Consider the following 17,421-nt stretch of genomic DNA (forward strand, 5'->3'; position numbering starts at 1 on the left):
AATGTACGGCAACTTTGAAGGATCTATAGATCCCTGTTTCTCCACCCAGCTAAGAATTCTGCCATGAACCATGTATTCTAATTCGGGATTTTCAGATTTAATGCCATCTGCTACTTCTCCATCCAACTCTTCATCCTGTTGTTACCTACAACCACTCTCTACACCATCCGTAACACCTTGCCCTCTTCTGTGGAGCCTCATTTGTATAGAATTATCTTGGATATTATTATTTATACCTTTTAAATCGTATCTATGTCAAAATCTTCCCTTTGGTTTTTATACAATAAACTAAATACAAATTGCAATCCGACTTTGACTTTTTTTCCCCCCAATTTGGTCAATAAAAGAGTCTGCCAGAAAAGTACATTGTTCATTGACCACATAGACCCTTCAGTAGATGGCGCCAAATTCAAAGTCACATCCGAACAATGATCACAGGAGCCTGCTAAATTTTCTGTGGTGAAACATGATAGGGTGCAGGTGCTGTGATTGGAGGGAACACACCGAAATGCTGGAGGAACTCAACCAATTTTTTCAGCATCTAAAGGAGACAAAGATATATTGCCGACATTTCAGACCTGAGCCCATCTTCAAGGAAAAATCAGAAGAAGCAGAAGTAGGATATGTCAGAAAGTCTCAGAATTCAAACAATGGATGAGGAATCCAGGCCAACAAAAGGTGGTAATTGAATATGATGAGGGACTACTTGAGAATTTATTGTGCGTGTGAAAGGAGAGACGACGGGGGAAGAAGGAGATGGGGGGTGGGGGGAAGGTGTAACAAAAGCCAGAGAAGTTGATATTAATGCCATTCGGATGGAGAGTGCCCAGTTAGAAGATGAGGTGTTCCTCCAATTTACAGGTGGTCTCAGTCTGGCAGTGCATGAGACCATGGAGAGACATGTCAGCAAGGGAATGGGATGGAGAATTCAAACGGGTGGCCACTGGTGGGCAGTTTAGTGGTCAAGGTAATGTGGAGCTCTTGTCTGAAAACTACCAACCTGAGCTACTGTAAAAAGTAAAAACACAAATCTGGGGAAACTCACCAGATTGCAACTCCTCCCCTTGCCCCTCCCTGCCCTCATTTTATTCAGATGCCTGCCTGCATTTTGTCATACCTTGATGGAAGGGCTCAAGCCCAAAGAGTGGTTATGTATCTTTATTTTTATTCTATGAAGTTTGGCCTGCTGAGTTTCCCCAGCATTGTATTTTTACTCCAACCACAATGTCTGAAGACTTGTTTTACTTCTGAGTTACTGTAGGAAATACTTATTCCGCTTTACATTATACCATGACATAGAATCAGAAATCATGGAGCCTTGAACCTTGTAGAAATAAAATTTAAAGGCTTTAGGAAGAAAAATTTTAAATGTAAAGGCTTTAAGGAGAAAATATGATTTTAAGTACAGCAGAAATACTGAGTTTTATATTCACCCACATGAATGCAGAATGTTGCATATCGAAATATGCTTCTCGTGTTTTAAACTTTTAGCAGCTCTCCCCTTAGTGTCAGATGCTCCACCCAAGTTTATCCAACCTCTTCCCATAGCTTATTCCTTCTAAACCAGGCAGCATCCTGTTGAGATTCTTTTATCACTGTTCCTGAAACATGGCAACCAAAACTGCACACAATACTGTACTCTGTCCAGCCTACCTAAGTTTTATATAGCTGCAACAAGATTTCCTTAGTCTTATACTTAATGTTCTGACTAATAAAGGCAAGCAGGTTATACAGCTTTACCACCATGTCTATTTTCATGGTTACTTTCCTTGGGGAATAGACCTGAACTCCAGATCCCTCTGTACACCAAGAATCCTGCCATTGACTGTATGCATTGCTTTACATTTGACCTTACAAAGTGCCACACCTCACACTTGTCCAGATTAAATGCCATCCCTCTGCCCATATCTGCAACTGATATATTCTATGATAGCCCTCTACACCCTGTCCACAACTCCAATCTTTGTTATGTGCAAACTTGCAAACCTATCTAGCTGCTTTTTTTATATCACAAAAGGGTTCCCAAAAATGATCCCTGTGGAACACCATTGGTCACTTCTGCCACTACCTTCTATGGGTCTGCCAGCTCTGAAGCTAAGCTATCAATTCACCATGGATCCCATGCATCTTTACATTCTGAATTGGCCTACCATGAAAGACCTTATCAAATGCTTGCTGAAGTACATGTCAACAACATCCACTGTTCTTCCCTCATCAATCACATTTGTCATCTCAAAAGAGCTCCAATTAAATGTGTAGAAGTGAGGGTCTGCCTCATGTAGGCTGATATAGATTGATCAATTTTAATTAATGCCCACACGTGCCTTGCTGTGTTGTGAAAGAATGCTGAAAGGGTTGTAAATACTTTGAGAAGTGAGGGTCCCCAAGACAACCCCATCTTAAACTAGTAAATTTCCACTAACCTCAAGTTCCCTGGGTCATGTGACTTGCATGGACAATGCCGAATCTTCCTCTTCGATGTAAAAATAGGATATGCATGTGTTGTGTGTGCTATGGAAAAAGTGTAAAACTACATGTGACCAATGTACCAGGTTCCAAATGTCTGCCTTAAGTCAGCAAGAATTCACAGTAACAAGAACTGCGAAATCCCTTGGGTACCAATCAAGAGTTGAAAAGCAATGTATCATTAAAGATAATGGCTTCAAATGCTGGTGCCTGAGTCAGTAAAAGGGATTAAGAACCGGAACCAACTCGACCAACGGCTGAGATCAAGCTAATGAAAAGAACATAAAAGTCATAAAGAACTGTACGTAAGCAGAAGAGTCCAGAGTCCAGCTGGATGGCAGACACTTCCTGCAGGACTAGCTGCTTGATAGCAGCACACCCGTGTTAACTGAGTTCGAGTTTTGCAAAACTAATGAAGTGGTACACTTCAGGTTGTATCCTGAAATTTTTTCCAAGATTGAAAGGCACAAAGCTTTAATAAATGTGCTAGGCATGAGCTACCCCAGTCAAAGCCATTTCAGCTCTCCCCAATCTGAATCATGCCTTTCCAGATGTACACCAATCCTATTCCTAAGTATTCTCTTCAATAGTTTCTCCACCACTGATGTAAGGCTCACGGGTCTATCATTTCCTAGATTATCCTTATTTCCCGCCTTGAACAAAAGACCGACATTGGCTTTTCTCAAGTCCTCTGGGATCATGTCTATTGTCAGTGAGGACACAAAAGAATTATCAAGGTCCCAGCAATCCCCTCATTTACCTCTTTCAATAACCTGGAATAGATCTCATCAGGCCCTGAAGACGTATTCACCTTAAAAAGGCCCAGCACGACCCCTTTCTCCCCACCAACGAGAAAAGTCAAGATAATTGGGAAAAGTAGCAGTTTGGTTAAAACAATCAACCATAAATAGATCATTATACTGAACTAAATTGGTATCAATCATTGGTTACAACCTCACTGGCCCTTTCCTATTTTAAATAAATTTTGTTGATGGTATTGATTATGGTGCAAGTTACAAGGATTAATCAGGGAAGGGAATTTGATGAACAGACCCTCTCCGTGGATGCTGCCTGATCTGCTAAACCCCTCCGAATCTCCTTGTCTGCTCTCCAGATTTTGGCAGCTTTTCACAGAGAAGGCTGCCTGTGTCCAAATTTGACAGGGTTAAAACTGAAAGCCATCGCTATAACATAGGTGTCATAACCAAGTATTAAATGATGCTAAAGGAAGATTAAGGCCATGGTGAGAATGTGAAACTCCCACAGATTGTGGTTCACCTGAATTGTAAAGATGTATTAAAAAGATTTGACAAGAAGGAGAGTGTTTAAAAAAGTTCAAAGTTCAGATTTATTGTCTAAGAGTACATACATGAGATCACATACAACCCTGAGATTCTTCTGCGGGCATTGATGACCAGTCTCAGTTGACAATGCCTATGATCAGTGTCTGTCTCCATTTCACAAGACAAGCTGTCCACTGTCATGTATTCTCTCTCTCTGGCTTGGCTTCGCGGACGAAGATTTAATGGAGGGGTAATGCCCACGTCAGCTGCAGGCTCGTTTGTGGCTGACAAGTCCGATGCGGGACAGGCAGACACGGTTGCAGCGGTTGCAAGGGAAAATTGGTTGGTTGGGGTTGGGTGTTGGGTTTTTCCTCCTTTGTCTTTAGTCAATGAGGTGGGCTCTGCGGTCTTCTTCAAAGGAGGTTGCTGCCCGCCGAACTGTGAGGCGCCAAGATGCATGGTTTGAGGCGATATCAGCCCACTGGCGGTGGTCAATGTGGCAGGCACCAAGAGATTTCTTTAGGCAGTCCTTGTACCTCTTTGGTGCACCTCTGTCACGGTGGCCAGTGGAGAGCTCGCCATATAACACGATCTTGGGAAGGAGATGGTCCTCCATTCTGGAGATGTGACCTACCCAGCGCAGTTTGATCTTCAGCAGCGTGGATTCGATGCTGTCGGCCTCTGCCATCTCGAGTACTTCGATGTTAGGGATGAAGTTGCTCCAATGAATGTTGAGGATGGAGCGGAGACAATGCTGGTGGAAGCGTTCTAAGAGCCGTAGGTGATACCGGTAGAGGACCCATGATTTGGAGCCGAACAGGAGTGTGGGTATGACAACGGCTCTGTATACGCTAATCTTTGTGAGGTTTTTCAGTTGGTTGTTTTTCCAGACTCTTTTGTGTAGTCTTCCAAAGGCGCTATTTGCCTCGGTGAGTCTGTTGTCTATCTCGTTGTCGATCCTTGCATCCGGTGAAATGGTGCAGCCGAGATAGGTAAACTGGTTGACCATTTTGAGTCATGTATTACAAGCCCTCTAACTCCCTTGTCTACAATTCTTCACCCCCTGTCCCCTGCAAGGATTCTATCCCCTTCTCTCAATTTCTCCCTCTCCTTTGCATCTGTTCTCAAGATGAGCTCTTCCAGTCCAGATCTTCCAAAGTGTCTGGCTTCTTCCACCAATGAGGCTTCCTGTCCACCACCATCAACTCAGCCCTCACCTGCATCTCCTCCATTTCCCACTCATCTGCCCTGCCCCCCACCCCCAGAAGCAACAAGCATAGAGCCCCCTTTCCTCACCTAACACCTCACCAGCCTCCGCATCCATCACATTCTCCTCTGGAATTTCCAACACCTACAACAGGATCCCACTACCAGACACATCTTCCTATTTCCTCCACTTCTGTATCTGCAGGACTGATTTACTGCATCCAGTGGTCCCTTTGTGGCCTCTATAGCGGAGAGACTGGGTGCAGATTGGGAGATCATTTCACTGAGTATCTTCGTTCTGTCCGCTACAGAGACCTCCCAGTAACCAACCATTTCAGTTCTGTCTCACACTCCCATACTCATGTCTATCTATGGTCTTATGTACTATCCCACCAAGACCACCTACAAATTGGAGGAACGATACCTGATTTTCCATCTGGGTACTCTCCAACCAGCTGGCATTAACATTGACTTTTCTGCTAACCTGTTCTCTTCCCCTTCCCTTCTTCCCTTTTCCAGTTCTCCTCCCTCCCTTCACCCATTCATCCCTCCTCCCTCTGATCGCTGCTGTGCCCTCCTCCTCCACCTATCATCTCCTGCTTTTGCAATCACACCTCCCCTCCCCTTACACTTTTGTTCAGACGCCTGCTGATATTTTTCCAAACTTTGATGAAGGGCTCAAGCCCGAAACATCGCTTATGTTCTTTTTATCTTTGTTATATAAAGGACACTGTTTGACCTACTCAGTTTCTCCAGCATTGTGTGTGTTTTTGTTTCTGCTCCTCCAGTCCAGGAAATGTTGCTGCAGTTGAAGTATGAATTGGCCTTGAGGCTTTGGAAATTATGGCCAGGGACTTCAGCTTCACATTCAGAAACCGCAAACCGTTTATATGGAAGCTGTAAGAACTGTTGTTCTTGTACTAAAAGGACACTCTGGGCAAAATTGATTGTGAACACATTTTACATTTGATCTGTGTAAAAATGTATTGCAGGATTGGCATTATGTGAAAGAAAAGTTTATTGTCCTACAATACAAATGCAATGCAAGTATCTCTTGCTGCAGCTTTCCGGGAACAAGATTGATTTGACTTACCCTCTTGGTAATCATTAAAATTCAGAAAGCTCAGGAAAATGAAAAGCCTTGAAAAGAAAAGGCTGTCCAACCTTTCAATCTTTAAAGTACATTCCAGCTGAATGTATTCCCTGTAGCCTAGGTGGAGAGTCTGCGGTTGATCTTTCCCAGAACAAAGGTTTCGCAGAGTCAGGCAGATCTGATGCAAAGCTTTTTCTAATCTGTTTAGACACACACACACACCCTGTAAACATGTCATTGCACCTTTCGTACATTTGAGAGATGCAAATAAAATGATGTGCACCAGCACATTTGATCTGTCAAACAATGTGGCATTGTCATTTTCTTCTGAATACAAGCATAATCAGGATTCCTTTTGTCATATAATAGTACAGAACATGTTCATCTCCAACATTGAAGTACTCAAGATGGCAGACACCGACAGCATCAAATCCACGCTGCTGAAGATCAAACTGCACTGGGTAGGTCAAGTCTCCAGAATGGAGGCCCATCGCCTTCCCAAGATCGTGTTATATGGCGAGCTCTCCACTGGCCACCGAGACAGAGGTGCACCAAAGAAGAGGTACAAGGACTGCCTAAAGAAAGCTCTTGGTGCCTGCCACATTGACCACTGCCAGTGGGCTGATATCGCCTCAAACCGTGCATCGTCTCAAACCGTGCATCTTGGCAGCTCACAGTTCGGCGGGCAGCAACCTCCTTTGAAGAAGACCGCAGAGCCCACCTCACTGTCAAAAGACAAAGGAGGAAAAACCTAACACCCAACCCCAACCAACCAATTTTCCCTTGCAACCGCTGCAACCGTGTATGCCTGTCCCGCATCGGACTTGTCAGCCACAAACGAGCCTGCAGCTGACGTGGACATTACCCCTCCATAAATCTTCGTCCGCGAAGCCAAGCCAAAGAACATGTTACATTACACAAAATTGCCTTCTGCCTGCTGTAAATCAGAATTTGTACTTCAGTATTTTTTTTGAATACTTTATAAATTTTTAAACCACAATATGTTACATTCAGTTCTAAAATTTCAAAATAAATTATACACCCCCCAAACCTACCCTCCCATCACCCATCCCTCCACCCCTAAAAGAAAAGAAAGAAAAAGGAAGAAAGAAATAAAAAACAGAGAATGTCAAGAAAATAAAACATTTATACTATAAAATCTGTTGGAGGTTACCAAGATGTGAGGTCTTCAGAGAAACCAACCATGCAAGCCAAAATCTTGTAAATATGGGATCTATATTTTCCAAAAAACATGATATTTATCTCGCAGATTTTCTCTAACGATATACAACTACTATGTTCTGCATGCTATCTTTTCATACCTAAATCTATTTCTGACTTCAATGTTATACATTTCCTAGCAACTGCTAAAGCAATTAACAGAAATTCAATTTGATAAATATTTAATTTTGGCCTTAGAGCCTTAATATCGCTCAATAAAAATGACATTGGATGCTGTGGGAATTTGACCCTCGTAATTCATTCCAAAAAATTACCTACCCCCTAAGCAAAATTGCCTAACTTTAGGACATTGCCAAGTTGAATGCAAAAAAGTTCCAATCTCAAATCTACACCTAAAACATAAATCTGATACGGAAGGATTTAATCTATTTAATTTTTGAGGGGCCAAATACAATTGATGTAAAATATTATATTGAACTAAACTTCTTACATTTATAAGTTTAGTCATATTATTCCTACATAACTCCATCGGATTCTTTTTCACTTATTTGTGTATTTAAATCTATTTCCCATCTTAATCTTGATTTATGCACCCCAATTTTTTGGGCCTTAGTTTGAAGTTATACATTAGTGAAATTAATTCATTTACAGTAGTGTTACAAATGAGTAATTCTAATTCACTTTGATTAGGTTACATCAAAGTTGGACCTATTTTGCCAGATAAAAAAGCTTTAACTTGATAGTAACAAAATAAAGCATTGTTGGTACATTAAGTTTTCCCTCATTCTTTCAAATGTTATGAATCTCCCATCCTCAAAACAATCTTCCATCCTCTTAATACCCTTCAGTCTTCAAATCCTCAGAAATTGGTTATCTATAGAGGCATTTTCCTCTATCTTAAGCCTTTCATACCAATTTCATTATCAATATTGATCCACAACTAAATCAAAGAAATATGGCAGGTTAGAGCCTTTGAAATTAAGAAATGGTAACCAGCAGATGATATAAAAGTCATCAAACATTTCTAATACAGGGCTTTGACCCAAAACATTGACATCTCCTTTCCCCACACAGATGTTGCTCAAACAGTGCTGGGCAGCAGACTATGAGGATTTGCAGACTCCTGGGGAGTAGCTGACCAGCATAGGGCACCAGAAACAAGAACAACCCCTGTGGACAAGGGAGATAACCATACAGTATGGTGTCCATGGCAGCAGACCAGTGAGGGGCTCAGCGTCTGAAGATCCCACCCAGGCTGCAAGACTGGCAACTTTCAGTTGAAGGACACACATAGGCTGTGGGCTGCTGGAGACTGGCTCATGGGACCCAGGTATTGGAGCTGAGATTTGAGGGCAAGAGTCCTGAGGGCAAGAAGGACTCTCGAAGGGCCCCAGTTGCTGAAGGCCTCCTGACTGTTTTGGATGTCTGCATCTGGAGCTTGGGATGACGATGGTTTGAACTGGTGGCTGCAAAGACTGCAAAAGCGCTGGAGGCGAATCGACAGACACCCAGTGTCCCTGAAAGGATTTTAGCTTCCCTTTCTCCTATTGTGACCCAGGCAATGCTCATGGTGACCCTTTATTTGTTTTTCAGTATACCAAAGTTGAAGTGTATCATGTAATATACATTTATTATGTGACATTAAAAGGGACCTTTGTAACCAGAGTTTGTTTTCTTAGATATTACATTTATTTTTCAAGTGTTTCGCATTATTCAAGAAATCAGGGTACAAGCAAGGAGGAGATAAGTGTACAAGGAAATAATGGTGATTGTTGATTTCATGCACTAGGAATTAAAAGTTGAGCTTTCAAAGATACTTGTAAAATGGACAGACAGCCTACTTTCTCATTCTACAATTCACTAAGAAAAATCACAAATGTACATAACTAAAAGTCTAATACACACATGTCAAACTTAGGCCCGCAGACCAAATTTGGCCCGTGATATAATTATATTTGGCCCGCAAGATCATATCAAATATGTATTAGAGCTGGCCCGCTGGCCGCTGCACACAGCTAATACTACAAATCCCAGAATGCTTTGCAAATGCATTGGCGCCGGCCCCTCAGCCCGCAAATCGCCCCCACCTCCTCTGTTTACTTTCATTAACATCTGTGACCTGTCGCCCAACTCACATGTAATAAACCCCTTACGAAAAATGGCCAAACCAAAGACAGAAAACAGGACCTTTCAAGACAGGTGGGAGGCAGACTATATGTTCATCAATTTAAAAGACAAACCTGTTTGTCATTGAAGCAAGTTGTTTTTTTTTTGACTTGTTGGCTTGTGAACAAAAATACATTTAAAAGGAGCTTAAAGGCTATAGAGAAATATTATTTATTGAATATTTTATTTCTCATTTGTTAATGCTTCTTCTGGAAAGAGTTTAACCAAAACTATCATTAAACTTTTATTTTAATAAGAAAAAGTTTAACATTACATATGTTGAAAGAAGAGAAAACATGCAGATGTTGTTGAAAATTTTCAATAAATATTTAGTTTGGCCCACGACTTAGTCCAAGTTTTTAATTTTGGCCCTCTGTGAATTTGAGTTTGACACCCCTGGTTTAATACAACGAGAATAAAGGAAAGGTAGAATCTTTTAGAAGGTTTATAATTCTTGATGAACCAAGGGGTCACTAGAGTTAAGACTTCATTGCACTCTGGCAGGTTCTGTTTCTTGAGCTTTCCAGAACAGTTTCAATGCCCACATCACCCACAAATGAGGAAAATTTAAGTGATAAATTTAAATGCATGCAGTGTACGAAACAAGGTAGACGACCGAAAAGTGCAATTAGAAATTGGCAGGTACAACATTGTGTGTATAATGGAGATTTTATTGAAGGAGGATAACAGCTAGGAGCTAAACAGAGGTAAATGAGAACATCTGCAGTTACAGGGGTCTAATACAGTACATGGAAGTGCTGGAGAAGCTCAGCAAGTCCTATGGATACTGCAAGATCTGCTCAGTTTCTCCAGCACTTTTGTGCACTGCACTGAGAGCTAAGCATCCACGGATGCACATCCTATCGTAACATCAGACAGGTGGACAGTGGGGAGTGGGGTTAAAACACCCTATATAGCACAGATAAAAACTGATGATCAAGGTTTTGGGCTTGATCCTTTCATCAAGTTGTAGATAAAATGTAGGTAGGGACCAGAACAAAATGGTGGGGGGAGTGGCAGGGGAAGGAACACAGTCCCACAGGCAGGAGGTAATAGGTGGATAAGGGAGGGAGTGCACAGCAGCAAACAGGGGGATGTGGTATGACTCTATGAATGGAAAGGGAAGGGGCAGAAAACTGGAGGAAAAAAACAGGGATGGAGAATAGAGAGGAAGAACAGGGCATAGGCTAGTAGAAACTGGAGGTCGACACTAGTTCTCTCCGGCTAGAGAGTGCTGAGACGGAAAACTGGGTGTGGCTCAATGGGTATATTTATGGGTGCTTGAAAGTATATGAGACCATGGATGAACATGTCAGCATGGAAGAGGGGGTGGAATGGCTCCGTGGTAACAAGTAAAATCAAATCCTTAGTGAGAGGGACATGGGATCAGAGGACGCTAATATGAATGATCCCAGGGATGAGAAAGTGAATATCTGAGGAGTGTTGAATGGCTCAGGGATGTAGTTGTTGGTGTCTGGAATGAGGATCTCATTGAGACAGTCCAAATATTGAAAGGGCTAGATAGACCATAAGACATAGGAGCATAACTAGGTCAGCTCATGGAGTCTGCCTTGCCAGTTAATCATATGCTGATCCATTTTCCCACTCAGCCCCACTCCCAGTCTTCTCCCCATAACCTTTGATGCCGTCTAATCAAGAACCTACCAATCTCTGCCTTAAGTACACCCAATGATTTGGCCTCCACTACCACCTGTGGCAACAAATTCAACAGATTTACAACCCTCTAGCTAATGAAATTCCTCTGCATCTCTGTTCTAAGCAGACACCCTTCAGTCCTCAGGAGTGGACACGGAGAACACGTTTCCAGTAGTGGGAGAGTCTTGGACAAGATGGCACAGCCTTAGAATTAAAGGTCATCCATTTAGAACAGAGATGAGCAGGATGCCAAAGGATTATGAATCTGTCGAATTTGTTGCCTCAGCTGGCTGTGGAGACTAAGTCATTGGGTATATTTAAAGAGAAGATTGATAAAATAATTTTTATATTTTATTTAAGTTTTCCATACATGTAATTATAGCCAGATATAAAATATAATAATCAAAAATTAATTTCAAATCCATTACATGATGATATAAACCACAACACCCCCAATCCCTCCCCACTAAACAAGCCCCAAGAAAGAAGGAAAATAAATTAATTATGAAAACGCATAGAAAAAGAATAAAGAAAAGTAGGAAAGCAAGAATAGAGACGTGGTTTCCGGGGGTTTCCCCTCACCACGCAGCATTAGTCATTTGTATCTTTTAATACATCCAAGGAGGTTAATGAGGTTTGAATCTTACGGAAAAGGTCTATATAGTAATTCCCTCAATTTGTAAATATGGGTGCCAAATTTTCAAAAATACATCATACTTATTTCTCAGATTATAAGTAATCCTCGAAAGGAAAGCAGCCATTCATCTCTGCGTTCCATCACTCCATTCAGATAAAGTGCCCTTTTTCTCTTTGTCCTTTTGACTTATGTAACCTTTTCTTTTGATTTTTCTGCCCACTATTTTTCTTTGTAATTTTCTTAAGACTATCATTGACCCGAAAACTCACTGCACCATCTGATTTTTTACTTTCTCCTCCCAACATTACTTTTCCTATTTTACTTTTCCTGGCTATTACTTTATCTTCCCTACCCTTTTCCCTATCACTCTGGTTCCCATACCCCTGCCAAATTAGTTTAAACCTTGCCCCACTGCTGTACCAAACATACTTGCCAAAATGTTAACACCTTTTGGATTTAGGTGCAACCCGTCCCTCTTGTAAAGATCATGCCTTCCCCAAAAGAGATCCCAATGATCCAAGAACCCAAATCCTTGCCTTGTACACCAGCACCTCAGCCAAACATTCATTTTCCTTACCCTTACATTCTTTTCATCACTTGCATTTGGAACAGGTAGTAATCCCGAGATCACCACCCTAGCGTTCCTGTCTTTCAGCTTTCGTCCCAGCTCACTGTAATCCCTTTTCATTACCTCCTCCCTTTTCTTGTCAATGTCGTTTGTACCCACATGTACCAAGACATCAGCTGCTCTCCCTCTCCTCTCAGAATATTTTGGACCCGATTTGTGATATCTCGTACCCTTGCATCAGGGAGGCAGCACACCATGCGGGTATACTTATCTGCCTTATCTGTCTGTACCCCTGACAATGGAGTCCCCAATAACTACTGCATTTCTCCTTTTCCTTTTCTTTTGCACCACTCTGCCAGGTTCATTGCCATTGAGCTGGTGCCCATGGCCATCTTCTGTCCGGTCATCTCCCTCAACAGAATCCAACACAACATAACTGTCATTTCAATTTTGGTCATATCCCTTCAATATTACCTAATAAAAATAACATTGGATTTTGTGGAAATTTAATCCCTATAATCCATTCTAAATAAATCGCAAAGTTTGACCAAAAAGATTTCACTTTGGGAAAGATCAAGTAGAATGTAAAAAAGTGATTATCTCCTGACCACATCTAAAACACTGTTCAGGTAGATCTGACTTCAATTTATTTAACTTTTGCGGTGTAAGTAAAAAAATTATATTGAACTAATCTATATCTAACATTTATAGTGTTTGTCATTCTATCTTGGCACAAATCTGACCAATTTATTTCAACAATATTAGTATTTAGACCTGTCTCCCAATGTTATCTGGACCATGTTTAAAAGTTCCCTTCTCCAATAAAGAATACATAGCTGAAATAAATTTCTTGATATACCTACAACATATCAACATTTCTACATCACCACATTTCGGTGATAGCATTGTTGGAGCCAGTTTATCTCTTAAATAAGCCCATAACTGATAATAACAAAAAATGATATTATTTTGTATCCCATATTTATTTTTTTAATTGTTCAAATTATATTTTTTTTTCCTTCATAACAATCTTCTATATATCTAATTCTTTTCCAAGACCAAATATTTAAAAATTGATTATCCATTGAGAATGGAATAAGTTGATTTTGTATCAAAGGCATTTTAGGCCAGACAACACCCCTCATGCCAATTTTGTTATTTACCTTATTCCAAATATTAATCAAATGTTTCAGTAAGGGTGCTTCCTTCTTCTCAGATAATAATTTGGATTCCCATTTATATATAAAATCTTCCTCTCTTCTATTTCCTCTCTTCTATTTTATCCATTTCTATTGTTAATCCATGCTAGGTTTTTTTCCTCATTAAAAAAAAAAGTAAAAAAATCTCAATAGAGCTAGCTGCCTTAAAATAATTTTTAAAATTTGGTAATTGAATACTCCTAACTCAAATTTCCATGTCAATTTATCTTAAGAAACTCTTTTTTTAATTTTTTTTTTATTTTTCACACTATAAACCATATTGACCAAGATACATACAGACATTTTTCTTCTTAAATATATACAGTGTTGTTTTCTCCCCCATTTCCCCCCTCTCTTCCCTCCCTCCCTCACTCCCTTTCCCATTTATTTAAAGTTAAATCTATAAGATACATTAAACCCATTAAACAATGTTGTCACTTAATAAAAATAAACAAGAAATTTTACTGAGTCAGTTCTTTTCATTATCTTCTCCTTCTGTCATTTTAGGTGGTGGAAGTCCACGGTAGGATTTCTCTATTGTGCTTCATGTATGGCTCCCATATTTGTTTGAATATTGTGATGTTATTTCTTAAATTATGTTATTTTTTCTAATGGAATACATTTATTCATTTCTATATACCATTGTTTTATTCTCAAGTTGTCTTCTAATTTCCAGGTTGACATAATACATTTTTTTGCTACAGCTAGGGCTATCAAAACAAATCTTTTTTGTGCTCCATCCAAATTGAGTCCAAATTCTTTGTTTCTTATATTATTTAGGAGGCAGATCTCTGGGTTTTTTGGTATGTTGCTTTTTGTGATTTTATTTAATATTTGGTTTAGATCGTCCCAAAATTTTTCCACTTTCTCACATGCCCAAATTGTATGAATTGTTGTTCCCGTTTCCTTTTTACAGTGAAAACATCTGTCTGATACTGTTAGGTCCCATTTATTTAACTTTTGAGGTGTGATGTATAGCCTGTGTATCCAGTTATATTGTATCATGCATAACCTCGTGTTTATTGTATTTCTCATAGTTCCGGCACATAGCTTCTCCCATGTTTCATTCTTTATCTTTATGTTTAGATCTTGTTCCCATTTTTGTTTATGTTTACCATTTGTTTCCTCGTTCTCCTTTTCTTGCAGTTTGATGTACATGTATGTTACAAATTTTTTGATTATCATTGTGTCTGTAATAACATATTCAAAATTGCTTCCTTCTGGTAACTTCAGACTGTTTCCCAATTTGTCCTTCAAGTAGGTTTTCAGTTGGTAGTATGCAAACATTGTATCATGAGTTATATTATATTTATCCTTCATTTGTTCAAAGGATAATAATTTATTTCGCGAAAAACAATTTTCTATTCTTTTGATCCCTTTTCTCTCCCATTGTCTAAAGGAAAGGTTATCTATTGTAAAAGGGATTAGCTGATTTTGCATCAATATTAGTTTTGGTAGTTGGTAATTTGTTTTATTCCTTTCTACTTGAATCTTCTTCCAAATGTTGAGCAGATGATGCAATACCGGTGAATTCCTACGTTGTACCAATTTTTCATCCCATTTATATAGTATATGTTCAGGTATCTTCTCCCCTATTTTATCTAGTTCTAATCTGGTCCAATCTGGTTTTTCCCTTGTTTTTTTTTAAACTTTATTTAAGATTTTATAACATGAATAACATATAGGATTACATTTAAAAAAATTAAGAATAAAATAATAAAATTACAATACAGTATCAGTAATCTAAATAAACTATACCCTCCCCAATAATTATTACACATTAATAACCCAACTCAAATTAGTCCAGCCCCCCTTTCCCCCACAAAAATAAAGAGTGAAGAATTAATAAAGTTAATAATATATGTGGGAAAAAAAACCCACTTACAAAAAAAAAACAAAAACATAACCGATTAAAATACTAACAAAAAGAAAAGTAATTAATACTAAGATATCAGACTTAAAAAACATATTTAAATCAAACTTAAATGCATATATTTAACAAACGGAGTTAAGATGAAACATATTTAACTCAAACTTAATATAAAAACTTAGTAAAGTTAGTAACATTATCTATCAAAAATTCTTAAACAATAATCAATTCTTAAAAAAAATTGTAGCATGAAAAAAAAGATGAAAAAAAACTTTCTCTATAGAGATAAACCTTCACCAAACATCAACTAACTTCACATCTATCATCATATTAGTCACATAAACCACCATCTTCATTCACATTTAAATTTCAGATATTCCTTATCTACTGAACAAACTTTACAAAAAAAAAGCACATCAATTTTTAGTTTTTTAAACAATCAAATACTTTCTTATGCTTTTTTAAATATTTAAACAAAAAAATCCCTTCACTCTTTAATCTAATAATACAAAAAAAAGGAAAAAAAAACGGGTAGGAGGTTAAAAATACCCCCTCCCGTCTAAACCGCACAATGCAGTAACTCCCAAAAAAAAATGGGTGTGAGATAACTCACACGTAGCAGATGACTTTCAGGAAATAGTGCCTATCCTGTTCTCTCCCCCAACTCTCACTTCATCTTAAACTAACATCATCATTATTTAATATCCCTTTTTTTAAAAAAAACATTAGAAAAAAAAAGGACAACTCTTCTTTTAATCAGCTCCAACTGCCGAGTCACCATTACAACCATTCCTTCTTGGAGCACGGCACTTTTCTTCCATCTCTTGTCTCCTTAGAGATCGCGGCGGACTATGTCTCTGTTGAAACTGAGTAATTGGCAGCTCTTGAGCAAATGCTATAGCTTCCTTTGGAGAATCAAAGAACTTTGGTTGGCAACCATCTTGGAAAACCTTCAAAACAGCTGGATATCTAAAGGTTGCCTTGTAACCTTTCTTCCACAACAACTCTTTAGCAGGATTGAATTCCCGTCGTTGGAACATAACTTCTTGACTCAAATCCGCATAGAAGAAAACTCGATTATTTTGAATCATCAAGGGTGATTTTCTCTGTTGTGCATTTCTAATAGCCACTCGTAAAATTATTTCTCTGTCGTAATAATTCAAGCAACGAACCAAACCAGGTCTTGGACTTTGACCTGAAATAGGTCTTCTACGCAAGGCTCTGTGAGCACGTTCCAGTATTATACCTTCCGGGAAATGTTCTTGACCCAGCACCTGCGGAATCCATTCAGTAAAAAATTTTCTTGGGTCTGGTCCCTCCATACCTTCCGGCAAACCAATAATCTTTATATTGTTCCGTCTGGATTGGTTTTCCAAATAATCAATCTTTTTCACCAAATTTTTATTTTGAGTTTGTAAGTCTTTGACCATTTTGGTCACATCAAAAACTTGATCACGTATTTCGTCTATATCTTCTTCACACGAATTAAATTTATCTTTCACTTCAAGCTTAAAAGCTCCAAACTCAGCCATCTGTTGAGAATGTATTTTCACCAGAGTATTAAACCTAGTACCAAGTTCAGTCATAATCTTACTGTTTTGCATGAATCTGGTATGCTTTGAGTTTTATCAATCTGGTTGATTACTTCCAGAAGGGGAGGAATTAATAAGTCTTTAAATGTTTTATAGAATTCTATTGGGAATCCATCCTCTCCTGGTGTTTTATTGTTTGGCAGTTTTTTTAAATATCTCCTATAATTCTTCTATTTCAAATTGTTTTATTAATTTATTTTGCTCCTCTGTTTGTAATTCAGTAGTTCAGTTTTAGTTAGAAATTCATCTATTTTGTCTTCTTTCCCTTCGTTTTCAGTTTGATATAGTTGCTCATAGAATTCCCTGAAGTTTTCATTGATCTCCATTGGATTATATGTAATTTGCTTGTCCTTTTTCCTTAATGCCAATACCATTCTTTTAGTTTGTTCTGTCTTAAGCTGCCACGCTAGAATTTTGTGCGTTTTTTCTCCTAGCTCATAATATTTCTCTTTTGTCTTCATTATGTTCTTCTCCACCTTATATGTTTGTAGCGTTTCATATTT

This window comes from Narcine bancroftii, chromosome 3, assembly GCF_036971445.1.
Source record: "Narcine bancroftii isolate sNarBan1 chromosome 3, sNarBan1.hap1, whole genome shotgun sequence".
Taxonomy (NCBI): Eukaryota; Metazoa; Chordata; class Chondrichthyes; order Torpediniformes; family Narcinidae; genus Narcine; species Narcine bancroftii.